Here is an 8,152-nt window from a genome sequence, read left to right on the forward strand (position 1 = left end):
CGCTACTACTCCGCAAACAAACTCAAAATAATCAAATCGACTCTTTATTCAACATAAAAACATAGTTACAAATGAATGCGAGCTTATAACTAAAGCTAAAAATAAGAAAATAGCAAAGGGTGTATAAACAGGTTAGACAAAATACTACGTTAGCTAGGTTCTATCTACGATAGCGAGTTGTTTTTTGATGAAAATTGATATTACTCCATTCTAACATATAGAGAATGCTTCTAAAAATTGTTTGTCTTTCATAAAAACTAAAAATTTGAAGTGATTTTTAATTAGGAATTTAAAATAGGTTTATTTTTTTCAAACGCGTTTTTCTTGATACGCTATATATGGAGATAGATGCTTTTTATGTGTTGGTAAAGATTTGACACTTTATTCAACATAAAACATAGTTACAAATGAACACGAGCTTAGAACTAAAGCTAGAAATGAGAAAATAGCAAAGGGTGTATAAACAAGGGAGACAAAATATTAAGTGAGCTAGGTTCTATCTACGATAGCGCGTTGATTTTTCTTTAAAATTGATATTCCTCTATTCTAACATATAGGGGATGCTTCTAAACATCGTTTGTCTTTCATAAAATGCAAACATTTCTAATGATTTTTAATTAGCGATTTAAAATAGGTTGTATTTTCTTCAAACGCGTTTTTCTCGATTCGCCATATATGGAGATACATCCTTTTCACGTGTTGGTACAGAAATGATTATTGCCGCGATTTTGAACCTCTCAGCCAAGCAAAATCGTACTATCTGCAGTCCAGTGCAATCCGGACACGAAAAACGGCAATCCGGACACGAAAAACGGCAATCCGGTATGAAGAACCGAATGAAGGAATCCAGAAGGGAGAACAAAATGACAGCTGCATGTAAACATTGCACACCTACGTATGAAATAACTCGAAACCCGAAACTTGCTTTTTTATTCTGACGGTTCGAGAGCCAAATCCGGAATCAAAAAAAAAAAATACGCCATTAGTATAGATCGTAGTAGTGAACCTGTATATAAGAGAAGTGACATCTGAAACACAAAATTCCAATCGAGCAAAAGAACTGTCAAAATCGATTCCAATCGATCCAAGCATTTTGTCCCAGAGCTTTTACCTTTCTTAAATTGAAAACTCAACCAAGGAAGGTATTGTGATTGTTGTTGTAGTTCAAACAGATAATTTTTTTAGCTGGTCATATGAATTTATGATTAGGTGCAATTTATTTCAATGCTTTGGTGAATCGTGTTTCTAGTTAGAAAACTAACTAATTATTAACGAAATTCAAGTCATTCATACCGTTTATCGCGATCCTTCGGGAATCGAGTTCAATGTTGTTTTGTTGGATTGAAGGAGCGTTCACTTTAGAGCTTGAACATTGAGCCAGAAAACAGTGCTGGGGATTTTTTTCGTCCAAGATTTCGGCGACGTTGCCACATATTTTATTTTAAGAGGGATCAGATGTCGCTTCTCTTATATGAAGGTTCACTAGATCGTAGGTTGCGAAGGATACATAACACGATTACTCTTTTAAGGCTTTTAAAAACAGCGTAAACCAAAGTTTTCGTTTTGAAAATTGTTGTTTCTTTTCCACAGGAGCAGAATTCGGGCAAATCAAAATATTTTGTACAAAACAACCAGCAAATACATACTTTAATATGCTAGGGACCTTGTCACGAGCAGACATGTTATAGGATTCAACCGCTGATTTTTTTTTAAATAGGATTTTTCATAAGTTTTGTCGTCCACCAGAAATCAGCTGCCTGATTGCCTCAGTACCGGCTTTACAGCTTACGAGCTCTGGAACTAGCGAACTAGCAAAAATTGGTTTTTTGAGCCTCATAGCTAGGCAACTCATAGCACAGGCAGCGACTCATAGCTAGGCAACACTTTTAGTTTATCAGAGAAAAATTCGTGGGACATTTCAGCGATCCACACTAAAGTTTTCGCTTATTAAAAATTTAAAATTCTGGCATAAGCTTTAACTTCCCTGATGACCTGCTATACAGTATTGTTCCGATTTCGTCAGCCCCATCTTGAATTTAGGGCTGACAAAACAGGGTACCTGACAAAATCGGGAAAAAAAAATTTCTTGAAAATAATTTCAATTTTGATTTGATAACTGTCCTTTTACTTGTTATTTCGATATTTCATGTCAATACCGTGATAAGGGGTGACATTGCACCCTTTTCTTTATTTTTTACCCTTCTTACAAAGAAGGATATAAATGTCGCTTGAAAAACCAACTTTCGATCCGAGGCCCGGAGGGCCAAGTGTCATATACCATTCGACTCAGTTCGTCGAGATCGGAACATGTCTGTATGTGTGTATGTATGTGTGCATGTTACAAAATAATGTCACACACGTTTCTCGATGACCGCTTAACCGATTTGAGTTCTTGAGGCGTCAAATGAATGGTCCTGCAAATAGCAAAATGGAGGACCTGTTCAAAAACTCAACCCTAAGTGATTGTTTACAAACACCCTTCATACAATGGATTGTGTACATGCCATTTGAAAAACCGTTGGTGCGTAGCTGCAGGATTGATATGCAATTGCAAAACAGCTAAATTTGTTGATCACATAAGTTAGATCACTTTAAACTTACACTCTAAGCCGCTACAACCCAAAACCAAGTTGAAATGCCGCAAAATCGGATGAAACTGGCTCCCGACGAAAATAAGTTCGGAGGGGTTTTCCCAAACTTGAGAATCGGGCTCTTTCTCACACCCCAAAATTGAGAAAGCCATTCTGACGAGAAAACGATATTTATTTGCTGCTCATAGCATTTCAAATGGACATATATTCATTAAAAAAAGACAAATGCGTTGTTTGAAGTTTTTTTTTATTATGACTGTAAGTAGTTTTCTGTTCATTGTTTTTTATTGGGGTCTTATTTATAATTTCCATGGTGATTTTTTTCGAGCTCTGTAATGAGAATGGAAAATAAAGAAGAAAAATATTAGAATCAATGTGCAATAAAAACAAAAGTAACGTCATATTTATTGGGTTGTTGATGATATAAAATATAGAAATAATCTATTGTCGATTCAACTGCATGTTGAAGCTTACTCACAAATCTTCTGTTAACAAATTTTTTTACACTCACCTAGCTTTCTATATTTCTGTGGTATCCCCGTTCAATTTGTTGATCCGTTCCTGCAATTTCTTCCAATCCTTCCAAAATTTCAACAACTGATGTATCTGGAAATTAAAATAAATGGTTTTGAATTACACTTTTTACTATAATAAAATGTTTGTACTAATTGTTTAATAGCTTACCAACGATTTTTCGCTCCTTTTTCATTGGAAAAAAAAGTTTTTAACAAAAGTAAACAGCATGGCGACAAGAAACGAAACAAATTCCTAACGATAAGTTTTTGGGGCAGTCAGTTCAAGCTGTGAACTTTTATTTTGGGGTGTTGACAGCAGCCCAAAATTAAGAACAGCACCTAAACTTTGTTTTGATGCCCGGGCGTTCTTAATTTTGGGTTGTTTTTATTCTGAGTGTAATTCATCTTGAACCTAACAGCACGTGTTGACAGCTCACTGCTGCCAACATTACAGAAATGCTTCATGATTAGGTGTCAATATTCAACAACCTCTTTCTGCTTCCAACCGCCGAGGTAAGGTGAGGTAAGTTCTGAACTCCAAATAAAATCTGAAAATACTGTTTCCTAATGCATACGTTTACCAAATTTTCCGCAGTAATATCGGAAACACCATCAGAACCTTCGTTATAACTTACTTTAAAAAGAGTCACTATTAATAGCTAAGCACTGTGCAGAGCAAGGTTTGTACTATCCTAAGTGCTTCAAATTGTACGGGTTTTAAAACAGATGGCTTTTTTTTTTAACAATTTACAGATGTCTCCAAAAATAGTGGCTACTGAGAAAAAAAACGAAACTCGCTCAGCCTTAAGGAAAAAAATCAAAATCCTTCGGAATCTTGAGGACAAGGCTGCGAAGAAAGTAGACATCGCGAAGAAGTTCAACATCCATCCAACAACCGTCAGAAAAATTCAAAAGAATGCTGACTCCATACTTCGTGCGGCATCCAACACCTCGTGTCGTCTTGGTAAGACTTTCAAATACGTTTCCACAGGTGCGTATAAAAATTTGGAGGATGTTTTGTTTCTTTGGTTTCTTAACCAACGACGCCTGAACAAAACAGTTTCTTCGACCATGCTCATAGTCAAAGCTCAAACGTTTGCTGGAAGTTGCAACGTCCCACCTACCTACCTACCTAAGGGTCCAGCGCCGATTGACCGGCGCATAGGGCTAAAATAAAAGATCTCCACTGCTGGCGATCCGTAGCCAGCGTCTTCACTTGCTGCCAGCCAAGGTTCTCGTCAACTGTGCGGATTTCAGCGATTTGCAACGTCCCAGATTCATTTAAATTTTCACTGCACTGGATACATATCTTCAAAAAGCGCTATGGTATCCGCAAGCTTAAGATATGTGGCGAAGCGTTGTCGAGCGATATAGGAAGTGTTGAGGGTTTTTTGGAGAACTTTCACGAGGAAATACTTCATCGAGAGCTTACTGCTCAGATGGTGTATAATGCGGACGATCGGAATTGTTTTTTAAAATGTTGCCAACAGAATCACTTGTTGGTTCGAAAGAGACTAGTGCTCCAGGGCGTAAAATTATTAAAGAGCGCATCACTTTCATGCCATGCGCCAATGTCACAGCAGACCATAAGCTCCCTCTGGTCGTAATCGGAACATCTCGGAATCCCAGAGCCTTTAAGAACGTCAAACTTCCCGTAACGTACCTTGCGTCCAAAAATGCATGGATGAGAAGCAGAAAATTTCAACTAAATTTAAAGGTAGACAAAATCGGGAGCTGATAAAATCGGAACAATACTGTATTATAAAAGTTATGGTCCATCAAAGATGAAAAAATATTTTTGAAATTCTTAGTTCTTTACATTACGGTTTTGCTTATTTCTTCAAAACTTTATTAATTGGGTACAGGAAGGTGTTTGTGATTGATTGAAATTTTAAAAAAATTTAGAATTTGCAAATCTGAAGAAATAAGAGCAATTTTCCAAAAACAACTTTTTTCAAAAAAATTAATAAATTTGATTTTAGCAATTTTTTTGCATACATTGTTCGATATCTCACACATGCATTGAAAAATCGTGATAAGAATACCATAAGCTAATTTCTTTCAATCTCTAGAATATTTTTTGTATATACATCACTCAAAAATATCCACGCGTTTTCGAGATATTTGGATTTTGATTAGTTTTGTTTTAAAACAACACTATGCATTAAAGGGATAAATACCAACCCTTTAAATACCAAGTGGTAAATGGGTAGTCCTCTACGTGGGTCAGGATAACCCCCAAAAAAACATACAGTGTTAAATGACTGGGAATTTTCGCTCAAAAGCAGAAAATTTCAACTAAATTTAAAGGCTGACAAAATCGGGATAAAATGCTGACAAAATCGGGGATAGACAAAATCGGGGGTAGACGAAATCGGGAGCTGACAAAATCGGAACAATACTGTACTCCAATGCTTGATTTGAACTTTGTGGACATTTTTGTCATTGTTTGCATACTTTTTCACACACTGTAACTGTCGTTCTAAGCAAGATTGTCCCATGTGGAAAAACGTGCAAACGAGAAAAACGCGATTGAAATATCAGGTATATTTCCAATTTTTCTCTCAAACTAAAAATTCATCGACAGTTTTTTCGAAGTGAACAGTTCAAGTTAATTATTTTACAATGTTTTCTACCAAAAAAATACATTTCCTACAAAAAAAAAAACAGCAAATTAGAGCCAAAAATGCTCCGTGTGACACTTTTACATAGAATCAGAACGCATGCCGATGCTAGTTCTACGAAAAACTGTCACACGGCTACAATTTTTCTATCATTTTAAAAGCTTGCGTAGTTTATTTTTTTCCCAAAAACTCATGCTAAACCGTAATTTGAGAAATGCGTTCCTTTTTGTTTATAAAAATGTATAGTTGAGTATGGATCCTGTAAGTAGTGCCTACCGAAAAGTGTTTAGTGAAAATTTATCTGAATAAAACACTCAAGGCTTGAGTAGGTTAAGAATACACGGAAAATAAAAAAAAGGTAAAATTTACCATTTTGCTAGGTGAATTTTTTCCACCCCTCTTTCGAGGTAAATTTTACCTTTTTGTCATTCACCTAGCAAAAAGGTAAATTTACCTAGCAAAAAGGTAGATTTTACCATTTTCTCATTCACCTAGCAAAATAGTAAATAATACCGTTTTCCCATTCACTGATTTAAAAGGTAAATGCTTGTTTGTTTGATTGGTTTCTTCAATAATAATTAATTTAAAAAAAAAACACAATTCATGAAAAAATTGGTATTTATTTGAAATAAATAGGGAGTTACCTAATATTTATTTTTGAAATATATCACCGTGTTCTTTAAAAATTGTTGAGGCAAGTCCTTTGTTCGCCAAGCTTGTCAGGTCCGGCTTGTCCGGAATAATATCTGAAGGCTGACGGGAATACAACACGAACCTCTGTGGGCCGATCTGAAACAAAAGCAAAGTATTATTAAGTATATTGTTCCGATTTTCACATATTGTGCACGAAGCAGAACTTGTTCCTCAACGGCAAAACAGCTTAACCTCAATAAACGGATTCGTCAAATAGTTACTTTTTTTCGAGATGATTTGTACCGTTTTGTTGAGCTCAATCCAGGTCAACTTCACCTCGCTACGAGGTAAGTTTTACCTTATTTGGATTTACCTTTCTTTCTAGGTGAATTATACTTTTTGATTCAGCTCAATTCAGGTGAACTTCACCTCGCTACGAGGTGAAATTTACCTTTTTTGGATTCACATTTTTTCTCGGTGAATTGTACCTTTTTTCATTCTTCGTTTCAGGTATATTTTACCTCAATGTGAGGTGAGTTTTACCTCGAATAGGTAGAAGTTACCTTTTTGGCTTTTGCGAGCATTCACCTTTGCTGTCTCGGTAAATTTTACCTTTTTATTATTTTCCGTGATAGGACATACTCGATTAACTCATTCATTCCTTTTTAAGAAAGACTCGCCATCTGTATGTCAATTCTGTGGAGTACGGACTACTGTTCAACATATTCTCGTTGATTGCAATGGATATGACCAAGCCAGACGAGATCATGGAATAACCGGAGATATCAGTGGAATTCTACATAACGATTCATCGAAAGAAAAAGCAATTATAAGCTTCATGAAAGCTATTGAAATGTTCGATAAGATTAAAGTTAGGATATCATTATGTAAATTAGCTTTTAAGAAACTTTAAGACACGAATGCCATGAAAATGGTAAAATGTCTTTAATAAAATAATAATAATAATAATAAAACACTCAAGGCTTCTCGCTCCTCCTCTGCCCTCTATTTTAGTGTTCTTTTCAGTGAATAGCATTAAATTCAACAGTTTGAACTCATTTTAAAATAAAATTTACATTTTTCATAGAATTTTCTCTAGTGTGACATTCTTGCGTAGAACTATCAACATAGAGACAACCACCTTGATGAAAATTTCGTTTCAGAACAAAGTATACTTGTTTGTGTTTTTATTCGAAAGTTAACACTAAAAGAAACCGTTTCCAGCAAAAAAGTGAAAATGACCCAAAAGTCACATGGGACATTCTTGCTTAGAACGGCAGTGTAGTTCTTTGAATAATCAACGGTTTTATCAGCTATCAATTTAATAATGACGGATTTTGAAGGAAACTGTGCAAAATTATTTTTTTCTTTTTCTCTTGCATCGTAAAATATCTTAAAAACGCGTGAATTTTAAATTTTAACAATAATAGGTCTGATAGTACTTTCAAAGGGCAGCAAAATGCTGTCAAAATTTCGAATGTCCGATTATAAATGAACGAGCTATTAGTAAAAGAAAGTTTCCCATATCTAAATAAACTAAGATTTATAACCAGATGATGTATTATTACAAGATATTTTTCAAGTAGGGGTCTCTCGTATTAAAAAAATTTCACCAATAACTGAAAGGACATCAGCTGATTTGTCGCTTCAAGGGCGTTTATCACCAAAGAGATGGGTTCCTTTGAAATCTGTAATAAACACGTCGAAACTGGTGTCAAATAATTTGAAATTGCTTATTTGATATCGATTAAGATGAAAGTCGAAATTGAGCAAGATAATAATCGTTTTT

General features: G+C 35.1%; 1 long non-coding RNA gene across 1 annotated transcript; it reads left to right on the plus strand.

The window, feature by feature from the left end:
• The first annotated feature begins 3,043 nt into the window (after nucleotides 1–3,043).
• LOC129750111 (uncharacterized) lies at nucleotides 3,044–4,168 on the plus strand. Its single transcript, XR_008738292.1, has 3 exons — nucleotides 3,044–3,629; nucleotides 3,702–3,786; nucleotides 3,860–4,168. It is a non-coding gene; the product is annotated as an uncharacterized LOC129750111 (long non-coding RNA).
• Nucleotides 4,169–8,152: the final 3,984 nt, after the last annotated feature.

The sequence above is a fragment of the Uranotaenia lowii genome, chromosome 2, assembly GCF_029784155.1.
Source record: "Uranotaenia lowii strain MFRU-FL chromosome 2, ASM2978415v1, whole genome shotgun sequence".
Lineage (NCBI taxonomy): Eukaryota > Metazoa > Arthropoda > Insecta > Diptera > Culicidae > Uranotaenia > Uranotaenia lowii.